The 24,036-nt window shown below is 46.9% G+C and overlaps 1 protein-coding gene across 2 annotated transcripts in view; it reads left to right on the top strand.

The window, feature by feature from the left end:
• The window catches only part of LOC143816817 (retinol dehydrogenase 7-like), a 104,386-nt gene that overhangs the window by 16,410 nt on the left and 63,940 nt on the right, over nucleotides 1-24,036 (top strand). The window lies entirely within an intron of this gene.

Raw genomic sequence — 24,036 nt, 5'->3', positions numbered from 1 at the left:
TAGTTTGAAGTCACATAGAGTGCAGAAATAAGTCTACAGCTCTGAACACCCCTTTAATTGCTACGTACTGTAGATCTGTATCCAGATGTACGATAAATAATAATGATTGCAGGGGCCTTCACCATTTGACCCCCACTAATCACAGGCTGCAGTGGTCGTACCATTATGTACAGCAAATGACTGTGAGGTCAGTGATTGGCTGCAGCGGTCATGTAAATAATGCACAGGTCGACATCACTTTTGGTACCAGAGGGGAACACCGACACGAATGAGAATCACTAAATAATGTAATAGGGGGTTTTCAATTTTATTTTTTAAGACCATCCCTTACTCTTTTGAAAATTTGGCAAAATAAGAGAAAATTAAAGCCCACAACTGTCAGGTGACTGGCACAGGCCCCCCTTCAGAGAAGCGTCTAAGGCTATGTGCACACATTGCGGATCCGCCGCTGTGGGTCCGCAGCGGTTTCCCATGCGTTTACAGTACAATGTAAACCTATGGAAAACGGAATCCGCAGTGCACATGCTGCGGAAAAATCGTGCGGAAATGCTGCGGTTTACATTCCGCAGCGTGTCAATTCTTTGTGCGGTTTCTGCAGCGGTTTACACCTGCTCCATAATGGGAATCTTCAGGTGTAAAACCGCAGGTGAAATTCGCACAAAATCCGCAAAAAAAAAAAAACACAGTAAACCCGTGGTAAAACGCAGTGCCTTTTACCTGCGGATTTCTGAAATCCTCTGCGGAAAAATCCGCAGCCCTCAAAAATACATGTGCACATAGCCTCACAGTCACCTGACCGCTGCAGCTAATCACAGGTTTTATCTGTTCTGTGACATCCAGATGGTGCAGTCATCACTTCCAGAACCGCTGTCGACCACCAGAGAGGTCTGTGGCTGAATTCCCGGGGGTGACAGGAGGGCAATATCTCTCTGTGTAGGATTTATTTTAAATAAACTAGTATGTATATACTGTATATTTCCCCATCTCAGACAACCCCTTTAATGCCAGGCAGGATACAATACAAACATAACACATCCTCTTCTATTTACCTTCATGGTCGCACAGTCTCCTGCTGCCTGCAGCTCCTGTGCTTACCTGGTGTGTACCAAAGAGGGCACACAGCAGGCAGCCTGGGGGGACTGGTACCATTGTCATATTAAGGAAGCAATTTATGACGTGGGATTTACCCTGCTGGCATCACTGCTATATTCTAGTGACAGTGACAAGCGCATAATACCAGGGGCATAGGAGAATAGATGGGGGCACGAGAGAATTACAGTGATGGTTGCGCACTCTAATTGTGAATATAGGGGAACCTCAGAATATGACCTCGCTGTTATTGAAAATAAATCTATATACAAAAACGAACACTGATTTTACCGCCATATTGTGACAATATGCAACTCTGATGGTCGCAATACTCTGAGTGCCCTATAACAATACAATAATGCTGAAGTGCCCACTTTACATTTAATAATGTCCCCTAAGTCCCTCATGTACTGCTCCATTATACACAGTATGGTGAGCTCAAAGCTTCCATATACACTGTATAAGGCCCCCACAGCTCCCCTATACACAGTATGATGGGCCCACAGCTCCTCTATACACAGTATGATGGGCCCACAGCTCCCTTATACACAGTATGATGGGCCCGCAGCTCCCTTATACACAGTATGATGGACACACAGCTCCTCTATATACAGTATGATGGGCCCACAGCTCCTCTATACACAGTATGATGGGCCCACAGCTCCCTTATACACAGTATGATGGGCCCGCAGGTCCCTTATACACAGTATGATGGGCCCGCCGCTCCCTTATACACAGTATGATGGGCCCACAGCTCCCGTATACACAGTATGATGGGCCCACAGCTCCCGTATACACAGTATGAGCCCACAGCTCCCTTATCACAGTATGATGAGCCCACAGCTCCCTCACCACAGTATGATGGGCCCACAGCTCCCTTATACACAGTATGATGGGCCCGCAGCTCCCTTATACACAGTATGATGGGCCCGCAGCTCCCTTATACACAGTATGATGGGCCCGCAGCTCCCTTATACACAGTATGAGCCCGCAGCTCCCTTATACACAGTATGAGCCCGCAGCTCCCTTATACACAGTATGAGCCCGCAGCTCCCTTATACACAGTATGAGCCCGCAGCTCCCTTATACACAGTATGATGGGCCCGCAGCTTCCTTATACACAGTATGATGGGCCCACAGCTTCCTTATACACAGTATGATGGGCCCACAGCTCCCTTATACACAGTATGATGGGCCCGCAGCTCTCTTATACCCAGTATGATGGGCCCGCAGCTCCCTTATACACAGTATGATGGGCCCGCAGCTCCCTTATACACAGTATGATGGGCCCGCAGCTCCCTTATACACAGTATGATGGGCCCGCAGCTCCCTTATACACAGTATGATGGGCCCGCAGCTCCCTTATACACAGTATGATGGGCCCGCAGCTCCCTTATACACAGTATGATGGGCCCGCAGCTCCCTTATACACAGTATGATGGGCCCGCAGCTCCCTTATACACAGTATGATGGGCCCGCAGCTCCCTGTCATGATTTGGCAGTCTGCAGTCACATAAAGTGACTGCAGACATTTATTCCAAACCTTTATCAACTTTATAGTATTAAATTGCTTATTATTAAATTATTAAAGCACCACTCTAGCAGGGTTTTTTTCCACCGCTGGAGTGGTGCTTTAAGCGCAGGTCCCCATTCCCAGTCATTTACTCATCCTCCGGTGTATTCACTATTTTGTGGCACGCTCAAACTTGTGAGTGCAGCTTCTGACTGGCCAGAAGTGAGAAGCTATGTCACAAGCGCTCAATGTAAGACTATGAGGCTATGTGCACACGTTGCGGATTCGTATGCGCATTTTTCCCGCACAGTTTTTGCAAAATCCACAGGTAAAATGTGCTGCGTTTTACATGCGTATTTACCGCGGATTTCCTGCTTTTTTGTGAGGATTTTGCCTGCGTTTTTACACCTGCGGATTCCTATGCAGGAGCAGGTGTAAAATGCTGCGGAATCCGCACAAAGAATTGACATGCTGCGGAAAATACAAAGCAGCGTTTCCGCGTGGTATTTTCCGCATCATGGGCACTGCGGATTTGGTTTTCCATAGGTTTACATGGTACTGTACATCGCATGGAAAACTGCTACGAATCCGCAGCCAAATCCGCACCGTGTGCACATAGCCTGAGAGTGAGGAACAGGCCAGAACGAGGCTCCCACAGACTTACATTGATTAGTGACCTCTGCGCCGCTTCATGAAACACTGGAGCCTCGGACAGGCCACAAACTGCAGGAGACGGAGCTGAGGGGAGACAAAAACAGATGAAAACGCCAGAAGGTGAGGATCAGACAGGGAGCAGGGAACGTGGATTTTCAGCACCGCTCCAGCAATGAAATAAATAATAATGCTGGAGTGGTGCTGTAAATGTGATGCAGCTCTTGGTTACTGTATGCGGCTCCTTATACTAATACTCATAAAGACCCAGGTGGTCCGTATCAAAAGCCCCCTGCCCCCCATCTCCAGCCTCCCCACACAGCAAATATCACATGATGGAGCACATATAATATCATAACAAAACATTATAATATTCAGCCCCAATACCCCCATCATCTCACATCCACCCCTCGGTGCCCTGTCCCACTTCACCCACCTTCAGCCCCCACAACACCCCCATGGTCTCACATTTACCCCCCAGTGCCCTGCCTCCCCTCCCCCACTTCAGTACCCAATACCCTTATCATCTTTCATTCACCCCATCAGTACCCTGTCCCCCTCACCCACTTTCAGCGCCCAAAACACCCCCATAGTCTCACATTCACCCCCCAGTGCCCTGTCTCCCTCCCCCACAATACCCCCATGGTCTCACATCCACCCCCTCATTACCCTGTCCCCCCTCACCCACTTTCAGCTCCCACAATACCTCAATGGTCTCACATTCACATCACACTGACATACCTGAATTTAATAAGCCTAAAATGTTCCATCCCCAGCACTTACTGATAAAGTTTGCAGACAGGACCAGGAAGTGTCTTGGTGAAATGCAACATGTGGGCACTAGGACCCAGAGTGCCTGAGCCAATCCCAGCGTGCACAGAGGGAAGAACTGCAGCCGGGGAAAAGCTTCATCATCAGGTCAGACGGGCGAAACCATTCACTGCAGGGGGGAGACTGCAGCCGGCCACTGTGCTAGCAGCCTGCAGAGTCTCCGTCAGATGGGAGCAGAGCAGACATCATACTGCTCTGCTCCTATGCTGTGTTCTGTATGTCACAGAGGTGGCCCTGGCTCTCGGTGGGCCCCTTCATGTGACAGGGCCCGGGCGATGGCCCCCTCCAGTCGCTACGCTACTGTGTAGCAGGCAAGCAGCCACAGTCCCCGCCCACAGGCTGTGCTTAGCTCGTTCAAGTAGCTCGTCTCCCTGGCTGCCTGGGCATGCTTATGGCTACTGCTAGTACCCGGCACATCTGATCTGACTGCAGGGGGCGGCGCTGTGCTGCCGCCCCCTGTTTTAAGGGACTGGATGCCGCTAGAGGTGAAGTGCTCAACTCACCTCATTATAGCGGCGCCCCTGGGTGGGGCGACCCCGGACTTTCAAAAAAAAAAAAAAAAACATTTTTTTTTTTTCTTAAACTTGCTCAGGTGCCGCCCCCTGCATTGTCCCCGCCCTAGGCACGTGCCCTCGAGTGCCTAGTGGCAAATACGGCCCTGACTATACCCACAATATTTAAAGGGTTATCACCTGTAATTGATGGATGTGAATCATTAGTCACAGTATTGCATAACAATAACTGAAAACAAAAGACTCACTGGCACTTCCAAGCTAATGTGAACAGTTGCATACTAGGAGCAGCCACCTCCATATACAATATACAAAAGAAATTGCACTCTATCGTGCTAAAGCATGTAGACATGGAATGTATGAAATAAGAATAGCAATACTGCTCTGGATAATAAGAATAAAAATTGAGATTCTTAGCTCATAATTTGGCCACTTCATGCATACCCAGCATCCAACAACAAGGTGGTCTCACGCTGCTGGGACCCTATGTGTCTAGTGTGAATACCTCTCTTAAGGCCCCGTCTCACATAGCGAGATCGCTAGCGAGATCGCTGCTGAGTCACAAGTTTTGTGACGCAACAGCGACCTCCATAGCGATCTCGCTATGTGTGACACGTACCAGCGATCAGGCCCCTGCTGCGAGATCGCTGGTCGTGTCAGAATGGCCTGGACCTTTTTTTGGTCGTTGAGGCCCCGCTGACATCGCTGAATCGGTGTGTGTGACACCGATCCAGCGATGTCTTCACTGGTAACCAGGGTAAACATCGGGTTACTAAGCGCAGGGCCGCGCTTAGTAACCCGATGTTTACCCTGGTTACCAAAAAAAACAAACAGTACATACTCGCCTTTCGGTGTCCAGGTCCCTTGCCGTCTGCTTCCTGCTCTCACTGACTGCCGGCCGTACAGTGAGAAGTGAGAGCACAGCAGTGACGTCACCGCTGCGCTCTGCTCTCACAGTACGGCGGCTCAGTCAGAGCAGGAAGCAGACGGCAAGGGACCTGGACACCGAAAGGCGAGTATGTAGTGTTTGTTTTTTTTGGTAACCAGGGTAAACATCGGGTTACTAAGCGCGGCCCTGCGCTTAGTAACCCGATGTTTACCCTGGTTACCCGGGTGCTGCAGGGGGACTTCGGCATCGTTGAAGACAGTTTCAACGATGCCGAAGTCGTTCCCCTGATCGTTGGTCGCTGGGGAGAGCGGTCTGTGTGACAGCTCCCCAGCGACCACACAGCGACTTACCAACGATCACGGCCAGGTCATATCGCTGGTCGTGATCGTTGGTAAATCGCTTAGTGAGACGGGGCCTTTAGGCTGAAGTCTGAATTCCTGGGTGAATGTGGACACCTCTCTCTAAAGCCTGTATTTATGGGTTGGTAGGAACCTGCTGTAATTATAACCACCACATGCTGAAGGGCGGAGTGCTCGGTCAGAGAGCTAACATACAAATAACAAAAGTATTGCATAACAGTGACCAATAGTGCAGTCTATGTCAGAGACAACCACAGTGCTTCATAACATTTACAATTGCCAAATCAGAAAGCTAAAGCCACAGTGTTCCTATTACTACAATCACTCAGACCATTACCAAAAAGTGAGTATCCAGTACCCACAGACCACTATTACACAAAGAGTAAAAATCAATAAAGTTTATTGAAAACAATGATTAAAACAATTATTTATACATATCATACCATATGAGGATATTTAACAAAAGACTCAGTCTAAATTCCATTTTAAGCAACCATTATATTATTGAAGCATTGTGACATTTAATATATTAACAAGAGGTCCTATTTGCGGCTCTCAAAACCACCCTTTAAGGTCATTATAAACAATTTCATGCCCAGATGATGAAAGCTCAGATATGGTGGACACTCATGGAAGTACATATTGCTGTATCAATGCTTACCCATCGTGAAAGTTGCAGCTGGAACGCCCCGACGCGCGTTTCGCCACCCACGTGCTTTCTCAAGGGGATGTGTCACATCCCCTTGAGAAAGCACGTGGGTGGCGAAACGCGCGTCGGGGCGTTCCAGCTGCAACTTTCACGATGGGTAAGCATTGATACAGCAATATGTACTTCCATGAGTGTCCACCATATCTGAGCTTTCATCATCTGGGCATGAAATTGTTTATAATGACCTTAAAGGGTGGTTTTGAGAGCCGCAAATAGGACCTCTTGTTAATATATTAAATGTCACAATGCTTCAATAATATAATGGTTGCTTAAAATGGAATTTAGACTGAGTCTTTTGTTAAATATCCTCATATGGTATGATATGTATAAATAATTGTTTTAATCATTGTTTTCAATAAACTTTATTGATTTTTACTCTTTGTGTAATAGTGGTCTGTGGGTACTGGATACTCACTTTTTGGTAATATTCATATGTTTGTCCACTATTTTTGCGTATTTGTGGAAAATTATTAGAGAAGCAGTCATAGCAATGCTTCTGGCTGAAATTGGATTTTTTTGCTTTTTGTATCTATATTTTGAAATCACTCAGACCAGTGTAATTAAATGTGCAATGCAGATGAGAGATTTTTTTTCACTAACCGAACCTGCTTGTAAAAAAAATGTGCAGCATGCGCTAGTTTCTTCTGTGAATCAGCTGAGACTTAGGCTACTTACACACTTCCGTTGGTACGGGGCCGTCGCAAACCGTCGGCCCGACGTACCGATGGACATTGTGCCAAATTTAGCACAACGTGGGCAGCGGATGCAGTCTTATGACGCATCCGCTGCCCAGTGTGATCAGCGGGGAGGAGGGGGCGGAGTTCCGGCTGCGCATGTGCGGTCGGAAAAAGCGGAACCGCTGGACAAAAAAAGTTGCATGGAACTAATAAAATGGGCTAAAAAGCATAAAAAGAGATATAAAACTATACTTATACCCAAGTGCATAGGGTAATTAAATGAATGAGAAAACTGCTACATGATAAGTGAATGGCAGACTATTCGGTGCATTGGTACAACAAGGAACCCTATATACGGAGATCAATAGATATGTGTCTCATATATGGAAAATATCTTAATGCATATTAGCCAACTTAAAAGAACAAGATAGGACAAAAATGCAATATAATAAAATGCCTTTATTAAAAATAAATAGTGGGCAAAAAATGGCAACTACAAAAGTGTGCCTGTAACTGAAGGTAAATATACGAGTTATATATACATAAATATAGCAAAATATACAGCGGAATGGCAATAATACAATGGACACAGAGAAGGCTAGGTATGTATATAGTAAAAAATGTCTAAGGTTCAATTGCTCAAATCACGAGGCGCACAGGAATGCATCAAAGTATACATAAAAAAAATATATATATATGTAAAAAAGTGCTACACCATGTAAAAAGGTGAAAAAATGACAAGATAATCGTGCCTATAAAAATATAAAAAAATGTATGAATGTGCAAAAATTGCAAGTAAGTTGTACAACAAAGTATGTGAAACCAGTATTATAGGAAAACATTACTGTGAAGCCTATTTATAGGCAAAAATATCAGTGCATGTGTACAAAGAATATATATATAAATAACATATGTGGATGGTGATACCCGTGCCAAGGGCACATATACTGAGCGCAAGGTTTAACTGAGCAAAAGTAAATAACAAGGTAGAATATTACCTCCTCCTTAAAACTGTCCGATCTTCCAGGTACAGCACACCCCGACGCGCGTTTCGGACTGTGTCATTCGTCAGGATATATTTATGTATATATATATATATATCTTTTTATTGTATATTTACCTCCAGTTACAGGTACACTTTTGTAGTTGCCATTTTTTGCCCACTATTTATTTTTAATAAAGGCATTTTATTATATTGCATTTTTGTCCTATCTTGTTCTTTTAATTTGGCTAAAATGCATTAAGATATTTTCTATATATGAGACACATATCTATTGATCTCCGTATATAGGGTTCCTTGTTGTACCATAGTCGCACGACGGATGCGACGTGTGTACATCCGTCGCAATCCGTCATCCATTGAAGTGTATGGCAAAAAAACGGATCCTGCGGGCATATTTGCAGGATCCGTTTTTTTGCCATAACGACGGATTGCGACAGACCACAGAAGACGGAAGTGTGAAAGTAGCCTAAGCCTTTCAAGTCTAAAAGGGTGTGTGAAAAAATCTGTAACATAGGTAACTGTAAATTATCTTGTAAATGATTAACAGCTGCTACTGTAAGAAACCGGATTGTACTTGGATGGCAAGTGAGAAAAAAAAAATCATCCTCCTTTTCTGGATGAAACTCTGAATGATTTTTTATACATATATATTCATGTGAACCTACACTCACTGAGAGCAATCGATCTTTTTTCAATTGGCTAACACAATATCAAATCTTTCTTTCTTTTATCATACTCTAAAAGCACTTTCATTGTAAAAGCCAGTATGGTGATCTACCTTTCACTCCATAAACACAAGGCAATTAACAAGAAAAGTCAAGTCAATTGAAAGCCGCACCAATGTGCATGTTGGCTCATTGTTTAGACGCACTACAGATACACCTTGTTCATGATGTGTTCGCAACATGTGAACCAAGCCTTGGTGCTCATATATGCCTATGAGGCTGTCAAGTTTAGGTTAAGAGACCAGTGGCCAGTATATGCATTGCGGTCTGTACTCGGACTGGAAAACATATATACAAATACAGCCTTAGGCTACTTTCACACTAGCGTCGGGCACTGCACGTCGCAATGCGTCGTTGTGGAGAAAAAAACGCATCCTGCAAAGTTGCCTGCAGGATGCGTTTTTTCTCCATAGACTTTTATTAGCGACGCAGTGCCACACGTCGCACCCGTCGTGCGACAGTTGCGTCGTGTTTTGGCGGACCACCGCCACAAAAAAGTTACATGTAACTTTTTTTGTGCGTCGAGACCGCCATTTTCGACCGCACATGCATGGCCGAAACTCCGCCCCCTCCTCCCCGGACCTTGCAATGGGGCAGCGGAAGCGTCCTAAGGCTGCTTCCGCTGCCCACGTCGGGCATTTTTTTCACAGTATGCGTCGGTACGTTGGGCCGGCGCAGCGCGACGGCCCCGTACCGACGCTAGTGTGAAAGCAGCCTTAGTGTCACAAATTGCCTTGGGCTTGTGAGTGCTAACCAAGTCCCAAAACTAAGGGAGCCCTATCCCTGTCCCACAGATTACTTCTGAAGGTAGAGATGCCAGGTTCACATGTCTTGCTATGCTTCTATATCATCCTTAATGTGTCCCCTCACCAACCGATGGAGGTGGGAAGTTTGAAACCCTCACGAGACAAACAATCTTCCAAAACAAAATGAAAATTCTAAAGATAAAAAGGGGAAACACTGGCGCTACAGGCAGTTGCTGGTGAAGGGACAATTGCTTACTGTAGAATGCTGCTGGTGAATACAACAGGTTCTGTGTGGACCTGTTAGATAAGTAGTATAGATACTTGGTAAAAAAATATATATAGCATTAACCTGCGCTGAGGTAGATTTTTTTGATAAAAATATCAAATATCAAAAAATCTACCTCATCATCAATGATGATCTAATGAGTAAGTGCTTTTTGAACTTATATCCACTTTACTACACACATTTATTTTTTGCTTATTGTAAGACTATTCCTACTGAGTGTGTTGGGGGACACTCACTTGGCCGCGATATTCAGCACACGGGCACGGGTTTTTAAAACAAAACAGTCCATACGGTTTATTATGCCTCATAAACCATACCATGAGCAGTCCATTTACATACTGAACCCGGACATCACTTCAAGTTTCAGGCCCTTATTCTGTGGCAACTAAACACGCTGGTCCTCACTGACCAGTTGCCGTGGGTTACCTCACAGTTCATGTTACAAGCACCAATAGTTCATGGAGATACCTTATGGGAGCTCCTGCTCCATCTGCTGACTCCTTGTCAGTCCTCTCTCCTGGGGAAACTGCCTTACGGGGTTCATCAACTTGCCTGGCCGGCTCACCTCAGTCAGTCCAGAGCCACCGAAGGCCGGTAGCGTCCCCAACACCGATCATCCAGGTCCACAGTCTCTCAGGTGCTCCAAGAAGACTCCACTCGTGGGAGCTTCTAACACAGACTGTCCAGGACCATGATCACACTGTGGTATTCAGAACATCAATCCCACCTGGGACCGTCCAACCACAGAGGCATGTGGCCTGTCTGGGTGCTATTCAGGACTTAGTCCAACACCACAGGCCACCAGGTCCAAACCATGTGCTTTCCAGAAAGCCTCCTCCAAGGTCTTCCAACACAGGCTTCCAGGACCTTGCACTTGGACCTAACAGATCCAAACACTGGAACCACGTGACCCACACCCTGGCCACATTATGTACCCGTAAGCACACCCACAGTAATGGATCACCTGGGCTGGTCACGTGATCCTGACATCACTGCAGGTCGATTCTCACGGCCTCAATACGACTCCGTGCACATACCGGGGAGACCATGCAGCGCCCCCTACCTGTTACAGGGGTCACTGTATCACATATCCCCCCCCTCTGTTCAAGCTTGTGGGGTTGAACACCTGTCATACACGTGGGGTCACGAGATATGTCACGCACGTTACCTTGCCCTGCCAGTCGAGAGAACCGTCTCAGTCGGTTTTGAGCATCACACACAACCATCCAGTTGTCGAGTTTACCCCGCCCCCAGCGGTCAACATGTAGGCCTTGAGCTTTGGCCCTTAAGTCACAGTCTGTCTGTGTCACCAAACCTTTAGTCAAGTTTGTCTCTTTACTCGACCTTTCTCTCCAGGGTCGCCACCCACGGTTGGTGCGGTCATTAGAGCCACTTACAGTCGAGACTAGCAACTGACCAGAGTCTGACCCTCCATCACTACGTCTACTACTGTTCATGCTCCTTAGCTTTGTACAGTGAGTAGAACTGCCACTTTCAGATATTCGACCACTTTGTCTCTCTGAACATCCTTGGTGGTCAGCCATTCCATTCTTTGGAGGGTCCCTTTTGTTTCCTTTTCCTTGGGAAGAAGGCGGCCGCCACCTTAGGTTCTGCAGCTGTTTATTGACCTGCCGTCTATACAGTCTTAGGTGCTCTACTTCTCTCAGGTATGCCATGCGATGCCTCAGGAGCATCCGGATATTCCCTAGACTCTCCTTGGACCCGACAACCAGGAATGACACCATCCCATCTTCACCCACCTGGGCCTCGTCATCAGCCGGAATCCTTAGTCTCTTCACACCGGATTTATCCACCATCTCCTGCATCACTTTCCCAAATCTGCCAATGAGCTTCGCTACCAGAGCTCTGGGCACTTGGACTGTGTCCTCTACCAAGCCCAGACGACTTTGAGCTTTCCTGGCTTGCTCCAAACAACGAGTGGCCTCATTATTCCTCAACAGGATCATCTGTTTCGTGCGGAGGCACTGTAGGTGCATGTCCCTCAGGACAGCCACCCTCTTCACTGTGACTTCCTTAGTAGACAGTACCACCAACTGTTTCGTCTCCAGTGCCCAGTGCACACTACACGCTTCTACTGCCTTTTTAAAGGCCTCATGCACACCCTCACTGGTACATGCATCTTGCGCCTCTTCGGGTACATCTATCACGCACTTGAAGAGCGGAGTCTCACTTTCTTCAGGAACGGACGGCTCCTGCTTTGCCATGGACCTTTCCATCAAGACACCTGTCACAACCGGGTGACTATCTTGTTCTGCTTTTAGCGCCAACTCCTCTTCAGCTTTACCCTCTTCCAGACCCCTGGTCAAGACGGGCATTAGCAGCTTCACCTCGTTACCACTCTGGTACTGGCACGGGAAGTCTGCGACCACCACCTCTTTCTCTTGTAGAGGGCTTTTTAGTGCTTCTCTGAGCACTACAATGTCTTCCTTTAGGGTCTTATACATACTTTGCCAAGTGAACAGGTGACCTCTGAGCTCAGAGACTTCCTTCTCCAGCTCATCCACCCTGTGCTCAGCCGCTTGTCTCAGGGCCCTTTCTCGTTCAACATGGTCTTTCACCGTCTCTTTAATCAATTCTATCTCGCTTTTCCCATCCTCTGGATTGGTGGAACATCCATCACTTGAGGAGGTATCTACTTCAGGCACCACTTCCTTGGTGGCCTCTTCCACTTCTGCACCCTCAGACTCTGCACTGTCAGGGTCGGCCCTCTCTTGGGTCTCAGCGGTGACATCATTAGGTTTGTCCCTTTTCCCTGGGACTTCAGAGTACTTCATACCCGCCAGGTCCTCAGCGTCTTCCATCAATTCTTCACACGGTGCAACTGGTTCAGCCCCTTTGCCTCTCCGGTGACGGGAGGAAGACTTGCCATTTGTACCTGAGTCAACCTTAATGCACTCTTTCCCACTGGCATCACCGTCTGAATGGGAGTCACCACCAACCGTCACCACAGGTCCTGGACCCCATCCTCCACCTGTCACCACAGGTCCTGGACCCCGTCCTCCACCTGTCACCACAGGTCCTGGACCCCGTCCTCCACCTGTCACCATGGCACATGCGCTTGTTACTGACCATGACTTGTCACAGTCACCCCCAGAGTCTGTGTCGCTCTCTGTCTGGGTGTCAACTCCACTTGTTTTATCCACCAGACCACTACCAGCCGTATTGTGGCACACTTCAGGTGACGTCAGGTTAGTTAGTTGGGCAGTCGCACCTTTTCCCTTGGTCAGGCCTACCTTAGGACTGTCAACTCTAGGGGGCGCCTTCTCAGCATTACTACCTCCCATCCACATTATATCCACAAACACTTCACCCTTTTCCCACAGTGCTTCCAAATCTTGTCCTATTACCATAGGACACGGCAAGTTCGGGACTACAGCCACCTCATGGTATGTGGAAACCTCCGCTGCGACAATGTAGATAGTGGCTACCTGGAGATATTTAGTGTCCCCAGGTGACACAGAATTTCCTGGAAGGGTTCTCAGCAAAGACGCTTCTCTCCCCGGGTCTATCAACGCCCGCACACACTCTCCATCCAGCCAAAAAGAACACAGTCGTGACTCCTCACTGATTGCCGCCCCTTTTTTGGCTCCACCCCCTTTTCGGACAAGTGCTCTGCTTTTTGACACCACCCCTGTTTGGGATTCAGCCCCCCTTCGGGATTCCACCCCTTTTTGGGCCATTACCCCTGTTCGGGTTACCGCTCACTATTAGGGACACTCCCCACCCTGGGATACACCTCGTGGACTTCCCCACGGCACTCAGGCCCCAGTTCGCACAGTACACCCCTTTGTCTCTGGGCTTGTACTGGCCCTTTAAGAGTCAGCACAACTTGGAGGAAAAAGGAGAGGAAAAAAAAAATATTTTTTTTTTTTCTTTTATATGCCACTTCACCAGCTCCTGCTGGTACTGCCACAGCTCCCGCTGCAGTCACATACAACCGGCACCTCCGGCTGCCAACCACAAGCCACTGCAGCTCCGTCTGCTGTGGAACCTCTTGCTGGAACTTGCAGCTACGCCTCACAAGGCTCTACCGCCGACTTCGTGGACCCGCCAATCCACAGGACGCCACTTGTCCCCTTCGTAACCCCGCCGAGTTACAGCCAGACGCTTGTCAGCTTCGTAATCCCGCCAAGTTACAGCCAGACGCAATCTTCGTGGCCCCGCCGAGCCACAGCAATTAACTCCCACGTGTGCGTGCTGGATCGTTGCCCGCATCGAGCACCAAATGTAAGACTATTCCTACTGAGTGCGTTGGGGGACACTCACTTGGCCGCGATATTCAGCACACGGGCACGGGTTTTTAAAACAAAACAGTCCATACGGTTTATTATGCCTCATAAACCATACCATGAGCAGTCCATTTACATACTGAACCCGGACATCACTTCAAGTTTCAGGCCCTTATTCTGTGGCAACTAAACACGCTGGTCCTCACTGACCAGTTGCCGTGGGTTACCACACAGTTCATGTTACAAGCACCAATAGTTCATGGAGATACCTTATGGGAGCTCCTGCTCCATCTGCTGACTCCTTGTCAGTCCTCTCTCCTGGGGAAACTGTCTTACGGGGTTAACCAACTTGCCTGGCCGGCACACCTCAGTCAGTCCAGAGCCACCGAAGGCCGGTAGCTTCCCCAACACCAATCATCCAGGTCCACAGTCTCTCAGGTGCTCCAAGAAGACTCCACTCGCGGGAGCTTCTAACACAGACTGTCCAGGACCATGATCACACTGTGGTCTTCAGAACGTCCATCCCACCTGGGACCGTCCAACCACAGAGGCATGTGGCCTGTCTGGGTGCTATTCAGGACTTAGTCCAACACCACAGGCCACCAGGTCCAAACCATGTGCTTTCCAGAAAGCCTCCTCCCAGGCAGAGGCGTAGCTAGAGCTTTGGCCGCCCGGGGCTGTTCCCGAGTTTGGCGCCCCCCCCTCTATAATACTATCTACAAGGCACAAATACCGCCACACCATGACCAGATGACATATTACCACCACAGTGATCGAATAATATCAAATACAAGGAACAAATACCAAAACATCATGACCAGACCACATATTACCACCACATAGTGACTGAATACTATAGTACGGATGAATAATAAAAAAAACCCACAATACTATCACCATCAGTGCCATTATACACAGGAGATCTGTACTTAGTATGCAGTGTCTGTGTACAGGTAATACAGTGATCACCAGTGACATTATACACATGAGCTCTGTATATAATGTATAGGTAATCCAGTGATCACCAGTGACATTGTACACAGGACCTCTGTATATAGTATACAGTGTATAGTGTCAGTGTATAGGTAACACTGACTCACCAGTGACGTCTCTAGGTGAAGTCCTTCATCTTTCATCCCGCACAGACCGCCATCACTTCATCCAGCCAGGACTCGTCTCTGCAGGAAATAACACAGTTATCTCGAGTTCCACTTGCATAACACATTATTTAATTTTCCCAACTTCTACATTACACCACACGAAGGCGACATAGTGTCACTCTACACAGTAATAGGACCGCCCCTCCATTTAAAACAGTGTACTCAAAAAATAAAATAAATACATCACTGCAGTAATAATATCCCTTAATTAGCCCCTATGGTAATAATATTCGCCATCCTAGCCCCCGTGTGTCTCGTTCCTGGCGTCAGCCATATGTTCTCCCATCCTGCCCCATATGATCTTCCCATCTGTCTCCATCGTATCCATCCTGCCCCATGATCCTGCCCCATCTGTCTCCAATCCTGCCTCCAGTGTCTCCAGTCATGCCGCCATGTCTGTCATCCTGCCCCGTGTCTCCAATCATGCCCCGTTTCTCCATTCTGCCCCTGTGTCCAGCAATCTGCCCCCCCCTGTGTCCAGCTTTCTGCCCCGTGTCCAGCTTTCTGCCCCCCTGTGTCCAGCTTTCTGCCCCCCTGTGTCCAGCTTTCTGCCCCTCCTGTGTCCAGCTTTCTGCCCCCCCTGTGTCCAGCTTTCTGCCCCCCTGTGTCCAGCTTTCTGCCCCCTTGTGTCCAGCTTTCTGCCCCCCCAGTGTCCAGCTTTCTGCCCCAGTGTCCAGCTTTCTGCCCCCCTGTGTCCAGCTTTCTGCCCCCGTGTCCAGCTTTCTGCCCCCCTGTGTCCAGCTTTCTGCCCCCGTGTCCAGCTTTCTGCCCCCCTGTGTCCAGCTTTCTGCCCCCCTGTGTCCAGCTTTCTGCCCCCCTGTGTCCAGCTTTCTGCCCCCCAGTGTCCAGCTTTCAGCCCCAGTGTCCAGCTTTCTGCCCCAGTGTCCAGCTTTCAGCCCCTGTGTCCAGCTTTCTGACCCCCTGTGTCCAGCTTTCTGACCCCCTGTGTCCAGCTTTCTGACCCCCTGTGTCCAGCTTTCTGACCCCCTGTGTCCAGCTTTCTGACCCCCTGTGTCCAGCTTTCTGCCCTGGGCCCCCTCGATCGCCGCTCTCAATAAAAAAAAAAAAATAAAAAAAAAAAAGTTCTGCTTACCTGACCGCGATCCTGCTCTCTCTGGTTATCGGTGGGGGCGGCCATCTTCCTGAGGCCGCGCGTGCGCAGGTGGAGTGCTCTGCTGCCCGGGGCTTCAGGAAAATGGCCGCGGGATGCCGAGCATGCGCAGATGGAGATTGCGGCGGCCATTTTTCTGAAGCCGAGATGCGAACAGGTAAATTCTGCGCCGCCGGCGACCCGCCCCCCGTATTGTGCCGCCCCCCGCATTGTGCCGCCCGGGGCGGACCGCCCCCCCCGCCCCCCCCTTCCTACGCCACTGCTCCCAGGTCTTCCAACACAGGCTTCCAGGACCTTGCACTTGGACCTAACAGATCCAAACACTGGAACCACACAGGAACCACGTGACCCACACCCTGGCCACATTATGTACCCGTAAGCACACCCACAGTAATGGATCACCTGGGCTGGTCACGTGATCCTGACATCACTGCAGGTCGATTCTCACGGCCTCAATACGACTCCGTGCACATACCGGGGAGACCATGCAGCGCCCCCTACCTGTTACAGGGGTCACTGTATCACATTATGTAATGTAGACAGCGCAGGTGAATGCTATATATAATCTTAGAAAACACATTCACTAAACAACAGAGTGGACCACAGGGAAGTAACAGGAAGGAGAAAGCAAACAGGAGAAGATGAGGATGGGCACACAAACAAAATTCCAAGAAACAATCTCCTGAATACATTTTCAAATGTCTACTCCAACCACGAACAACACCTCCAACTCCAAACCAGGCATTAAGAACTAATACTGGCAATTAAGTGCCAGAGTCGAGTATATATAGCAAAGGGGAGTGGTCAGCCATGTCAATACATGGAAAGCTCCAGGAGGTCCACTGAACCGATTAACCCTTGCACTGCCAGCAATGAAAAAACATTCACTGTTTAATAAGATGACTCCAGGTTTTTGAGGGCTCTGGGCGTAAGAGTCTCAGTCTGCCACCCCCCCCCCCCCTTTAACACATACCATGATTCATGATGCACAGATACAGCAGAGAAGTATAGGTATAGTACAATGCCAGATTTCACTTCTTACATGAGTGATAGCTATTGTAAATTCTACAATACCATACAGCAGAGGGGCTTTGTATAAGTCAACCCCCTATATGCAAATTTATGTGACCTTTTCCCTCTCTCCCTCAATCACCAGCAGGCATTTTATTGTTAGCTAAACTTGCTGCATAGAAAAAACTGCATACATTGAATATGACAATTTTTTAATGGAAAACGTTTTAAAGTAAACATTAGAAAGTATTAACGTAGAACATTTGTAAAAGTGCAAAATGGGTAGCACATTGCACAGCCACATAGTATATAGCACAGCCACATAGTATATAACACAGCCCACGTAGTATATAACACAGCCCACGTAGTATATAGCACAACCACATAGTATATAACACAGCCCATGTAGCACACAGCACAGCCACGTTGCATATAACACAACCCATGTAGTATATAACACAGCACATGTAGTATATAGCACAGCCACGTAGTATATAACACAGCACATGTAGCATATAGCACAGCCATGTAGTATATAACACAGCCCACATAGCATATAGCACAGCCATGTAATATATAACACAGACCGTGTAGCATATAGCACAGCCATGTAGTATATAACACAGCCATGTAGTATATAACACAGCCATGTAGTATATAGCACTACTACATAGCATATAACACAGCCCACCAGGATGTAACACAGCCCACCTAGCATATAGCACAGCCATATAGCATATAACACAGCCCACGTAGCATATAACACATCCCACGTAGTATATAGCACAGCCACATAGTATATAGCACAGCCACGTAGTATATAGAGCAGCCATGTAGTATACAGCACAGCCACGCAGTATATAGCACAGCCACATAGTACATAACACAGCCAACATAGCATATAGCACAGCCGCATAGTATATAACACAGCCATGTAGTATATAGCACAGCCATGTAGGATATAACACAGCCCACGTAGTATATAGCACAGCCCATGTAGCATATAACACAGCCCACATAGCATATAACACAGCCAATGTAGTATATAGCACAGCCACGCAGTATATAGCACAGCCACATAGTAAATAACACAGCCCACGTAGCATATAGCACAGCTATGTAGTATATAGCACAGCCACATAGCATATAACACAGCCGCATAGTATATTACACAACCCACATAGCATATAGCACAGCCATGTAGTATATAGCACAGCCACATAGTATATAACATAGCCCGCATAGTATATAACACAGCCTGCGTAGCATATAGCACAGCTACGTAGTATATACCACAGCCACCTAGCATATAACACAGCCCACGTAGCATATAACACAGCCACATAGTACATAACACAGCCCACATAGTATATAGCATAGCCACGTAGTATATAACAGAGCCCACATAGCATATAACACAGCCCACAAAGCATATAGCACAGCCCACATAGTATATAGCACAGCCACATAGTATATAGCAGCCACATAGTATATAACACAGCAACGTAGTATATAGCACAGCCCACCTAGTATATAGCATAGCCACGTAGTATATAACACAGCCACATAATATATAGCAGTGTAGGCACCATATCCCTGTTAAAAAAAATTAAAATAAAAAATTGTTATATACTCACCTTCTGGCTGCCCCCGGATCCAGCCCAGGCCTTAGCGATGCTCCCGCCAGCACCCGTTCCCAGTGATGCTTTGCGACAATGACCTGTGATGATGTAGCGGTCTTGCGTGATCCTACATCATCTGGGGTAATTTTGCAAGGCATTCCTTGGAATGTGAGCTGCCGGGAGCATCGCGAGGAGCGGGAAGGCTGCGGGGGACACAGGAATGTGAGAATAGCACGTTTTTTAATTTGTTTTATTATTTTTAACATTATATATTTTTACTATTGATGCTGCATAGGCAGCATCAATAGTAAAAAGTTGGTCACACTTGTCAAAATGGGCTGCCCCGTCTCGCTAAGGCCCCGGCAATTGCCTGGGTGCACTGGGTGCTGACGCCGGCCCTGGGCGAAGTACTTCTAACCAGTGCAGCAGTTCATGAAACCAGACAACATGATCTTTCGGCCCTGCTCTGTCACGGTATCTCTATGACACCTAGAATAGAAGTTTGTGCCTCTTCACATAGCTTCATTCTATTAGGAGATGCTGAGCAGATTTTCTTTCTTGTAGCATACAGTTGAAGGCCTCGATAGCTGTTTGCTCACACCTCCCATCAGTCTGAGCTCAGAAGTCAGATTTTTTTACATATCAGTTCTATCCGTATTTTCCATGGTTGTAACTTGTACCTATTATAGTCTACCGGACTGTGATCTTCACAACCTTATGACACGCAGTAGACTCTCTTCTCGCTTGTAGTAAAGAGGCCGAAGATGTGGTGCTAATGATGGAAACAATAGGACAGGACTGTGAGGTGAGTATTCATTAAAAATAAAACCTAATACCTTGCAATATCAACTTTGCAACTTTATGAGGCACAGTGACCTTTTGGACCTGGATGCTGCCAGAAGTTAAGGAGCAAGTGGCAAGCAATGGTATGTCCGGAGCAGTTTACAAGTTTTTTCCCCAGCCCTGTTCCAACTTACATATATAAAGTGGGGAAAATAAGTATTTGATACACTGCTGATTTTGCAAGTTTTCCCACCTCCAAAGAATAGAGAGGTCTGTGATTTTTATCATAGGTACACTTCAACTGTGAGACAGAATCTAAAAAAAAAAAAATCCAGGAAATTACATTGTATCATTTTTACATAACTAATTTGCATTTCATTGTATTAAAAAAGTATTTGATACAATAAAAAACAGAACTTAATATTGGGTATAGAAACCTTTGTTTGAAATTAAAGAGGTCAGATGTTTCCTGTAGTTCTTGACTAACTTTGCACACAGTGAAGCTGGATTTTTGGCCCACTCCTCCATACAGATCTACTCTATCTCATTGTCATGCTGGAAGACCCATACATCTGCAATGCTCTTACTGAGGGAAGGAGGTTGTTGGCCAAAATCTCACGACACATGACCCCATCCATCCTCCCTTCAATGCGTTGCAGTCGTCCTGCCCCCTTTGCGGAAAACACACTCATACTACAAGGTTGTGACGGTGTTCTTGGGGTTGTACTCATCCTTCTTCCTTCAAACACGACGAGTGGAGTTGATACCAAAAAGTTCTATTTTAGTCTTATCTGATCACATGAACTTCTCCTATGTCTTCTCTGGGTTATCCAGATGGTTATTGGTGAACTTCAAATTGGCCTTGACATGTGCTGAGGAGAGCAGGAGGACCTTGGGTGCCCCGCAAGATTTTAATTCATGATGGCATAGTATGTTACTAATGGTAATATTTGAGACTGTGGTCCCAGCTCTCTTCAGGTCATTGACCAGGTCCTCCCATGTAATTATGGGCTGATTCCTGACCTTTCTCAGAAGCATCCTTACCCCATGAGGTGAGATATTGAATGGAGCCCAAGACCGAGGAAGATGAGCAGTCATCTTTTCTACCATTCTCTAACAATTGCACCAACAGTTGTTGCGTTCTCACCAAGCTGCTTACCTATTGTCCTGTAGCCCATCCCAGCCTTGTGCAGGTCTACAATTTTATTTCTGGTGTCCATAGAAAGCTCTTTGGTCTTGGCCATGGTGGATAACATGTCTGTGAGAGCCAGAATTCTTGCTGGTTGGTAGATGATCAAATACTTATTTTGAGCATTAAAATACAATTTATTTACAAATCATAAATTGTAGGTAGGAAAACTTGCAAAATTGGCAGTGTATCAAATACTTATTTTCCCCACTGTATCTGTATTACAAACAAAGCTACAGGACATATCTAGTTTGAAACCTGAAGACTGCCTATACTGCAGTCATAGTAGCTTGCACACGTTCATAATTTAATTCTATTGGCCAGACTTGTTTTTTTTGTACTCCCCTTTAAGTGCTGTATCAAAGAAAAAATGAAAAAATGTGTTTATTTGTATAGCTGATAAATATATTGTTCTATCTACTATATAATTGTCTAAGGGTCACTTCCGTCTTTCTGTCTGTCTGTCTGTCTTTCTGTCTGTCTGTCATGGATATTCATTGGTCGCGGCCTCTGTCTGTCATGGAAATCCAAGTCGCTGATTGGTCGTGGCAAAACGGCCACGACCAATCAGCGACGGGCACAGTCTGGCGGCAAATGGCGGCTCCTTCCTCCCCGCAGTCAGTGCCTGTTCTATAAACCCCTCCAATCAGCGCTCACACAGGGTTAATTGCAGCGGTAATGGACCGGTTTATGCAGCGGGTAACGCACTCCATTACCACTGCTATTAACCCTGTGTGACCAACTTTTAACTATTGATGCTGCCCATGCGGCATCAATAGTTAAAAGATCTAATGTTAAAAATAATAAAAAAAATAAAAAATCGTTATATACTTACCATCCGTCGGCCCCTCGGATCCAGAACCGGCCTTTCCTGCTCCTCGCGACGCTCTAGTGACCGCTCCATGCATTGCGGTCTCACGAGATGATGACGTAGCGGTCTTGTGAGACCGGTATGTCATCATCTCGCGAGACCGCAATGCACTCTTGGGACCGGAGTGCACAAGGAGCGTCGGTAACCGCTTCGCTTGGATCCGGGGCCAACGGAAGGTGAGTATATAACTATTTTTTATTTTAATTCTTTTTTTTAACAGGGATATGATGCCCACATTGCTATATACTGCATGGGCTGTGCAATATACTACGTGGACTTTGCAATATAATACGTGGGCTGTGCAATATAATACGTGGGCTGTGCTATACACTACGTGGGCTGCTATATACTACGTGGGCTGTACAATATACTACGTGGGCTGTGCAATATACTACGTGGGCTGTGCAATATAATACGTGGGCTGTGCAATATACTTCGTGGGCTGTGCAATATAATACGTGGGCTGTGCAATATAATACATGGGCTGTGCTATACACTACGTGGGCTGCTATATACTACGTGGGCTGTGCAATATACTACATGGGCTGTGCAATATACTACGTGGGCTGTGCAATATACTATGTGGGCTGTGCAATATACTACATGGGCTTTGCTATATACTACGTGGGCTGCTATATACTATGTGGGCTGTGCAATATACTATGTGGGCTCTGCAATATACTACGTGGGCTGTGCAATATAATACGTGGGCTTTTCAATATACTACGTGGGCTGTGCAACATACTACGTGGGTTGTGCAATATAATACGTGGGCTGTGCAATGTGCAACATGGGCTGTGCAATGTACTGCATGGGCTGTGCAGTATACTACGTGGGCTGTGCAATATACTATGTGGCTGTGCAATATACTACATGGGCTGTGCTATATACTACGTGGGCTGTGCTATATACTACGTGGGCTGTGCAATATACTACGTGGGCTGTGCAATATACTGCATGGGCTGTGCTATATACTACGTGGGCTGTGCAATATAATATGTGGGCTGTGCAATATAATACATGGGCTTTGCTATATACTACGTGGGCTGCTATATACTACGTGGGCTGTGCAATATACTATGTGGGCTCTGCAATATACTACGTGGGCTGTGCAATATAATACGTGGGCTTTTCAATATACTACGTGGGCTGTGCAACATACTACGTGGGTTGTGCAATATAATACGTGGGCTGTGCAATGTACAACATGGGCTGTGCAATGTACTGCATGGGCTGTGCAGTATACTACGTGGGCTGTGCAATATACTATGTGGCTGTGAAATATACTACATGGGCTGTGCTATATACTACGTGGGCTGTGCTATATACTACGTGGGCTGTGCAATATACTACGTGGGCTGTGCAATGTACTACGTGGGCTGTGCAATATACTGCATGGGCTGTGCTATATACTACGTGGGCTGTGCAATATACTACGTGGGCTGTGCAATATACTATGTGGGCTGTGCTATATACTATGTGGGCTGTGCTATATACTACATGGGCTGTGCTATATACTACGTGGGCTGTGCAATATACTACATGAGCTGTGCAATGTACTACGTGGGCTGTGCAATATACTGCGTGGGCTGTGCTATATACTACATGGGCTGTGTTATATACTACGTGGCCTGTGTTATACACTATGTGGCCTGTGTTATTCACTACGTGGGCTGTGTTATACACTACGTGGGCTGTGTTATACACTACGTGGCCTGTGTTATACACTACATGGCCTGTGTTATACACTATGTGGCCTGTGTTAATACACTACGTGGGCTGTGTTATATACTGCGTGCATGGGCTGTTATATACTATGTGAGCTGTGTTATATGCTACGTGGGCTGTTATAAACTACGTGGCTGTGTTATATGCTATGTAGGCTGTTATACACTCCATGGGCTGTGCTATATACTACGTGGCTGTGCAATATACTCCATGGGCTGTGCTATATACTCTGTGGGCTGTGCTATATACTATGTGGGCTGTGCTATATACTACGTGGCTGTGCTATATACTATGTGGCTGTGCAATATACTACGTGGCTGT

This window comes from Ranitomeya variabilis, chromosome 3 (assembly GCF_051348905.1).
Source record: "Ranitomeya variabilis isolate aRanVar5 chromosome 3, aRanVar5.hap1, whole genome shotgun sequence".
Classification (NCBI taxonomy): Eukaryota; Metazoa; Chordata; class Amphibia; order Anura; family Dendrobatidae; genus Ranitomeya; species Ranitomeya variabilis.
The sequence above is the reverse complement of the archived record's forward strand: the minus strand, read 5'-3'. Positions and strand labels throughout refer to the sequence as shown.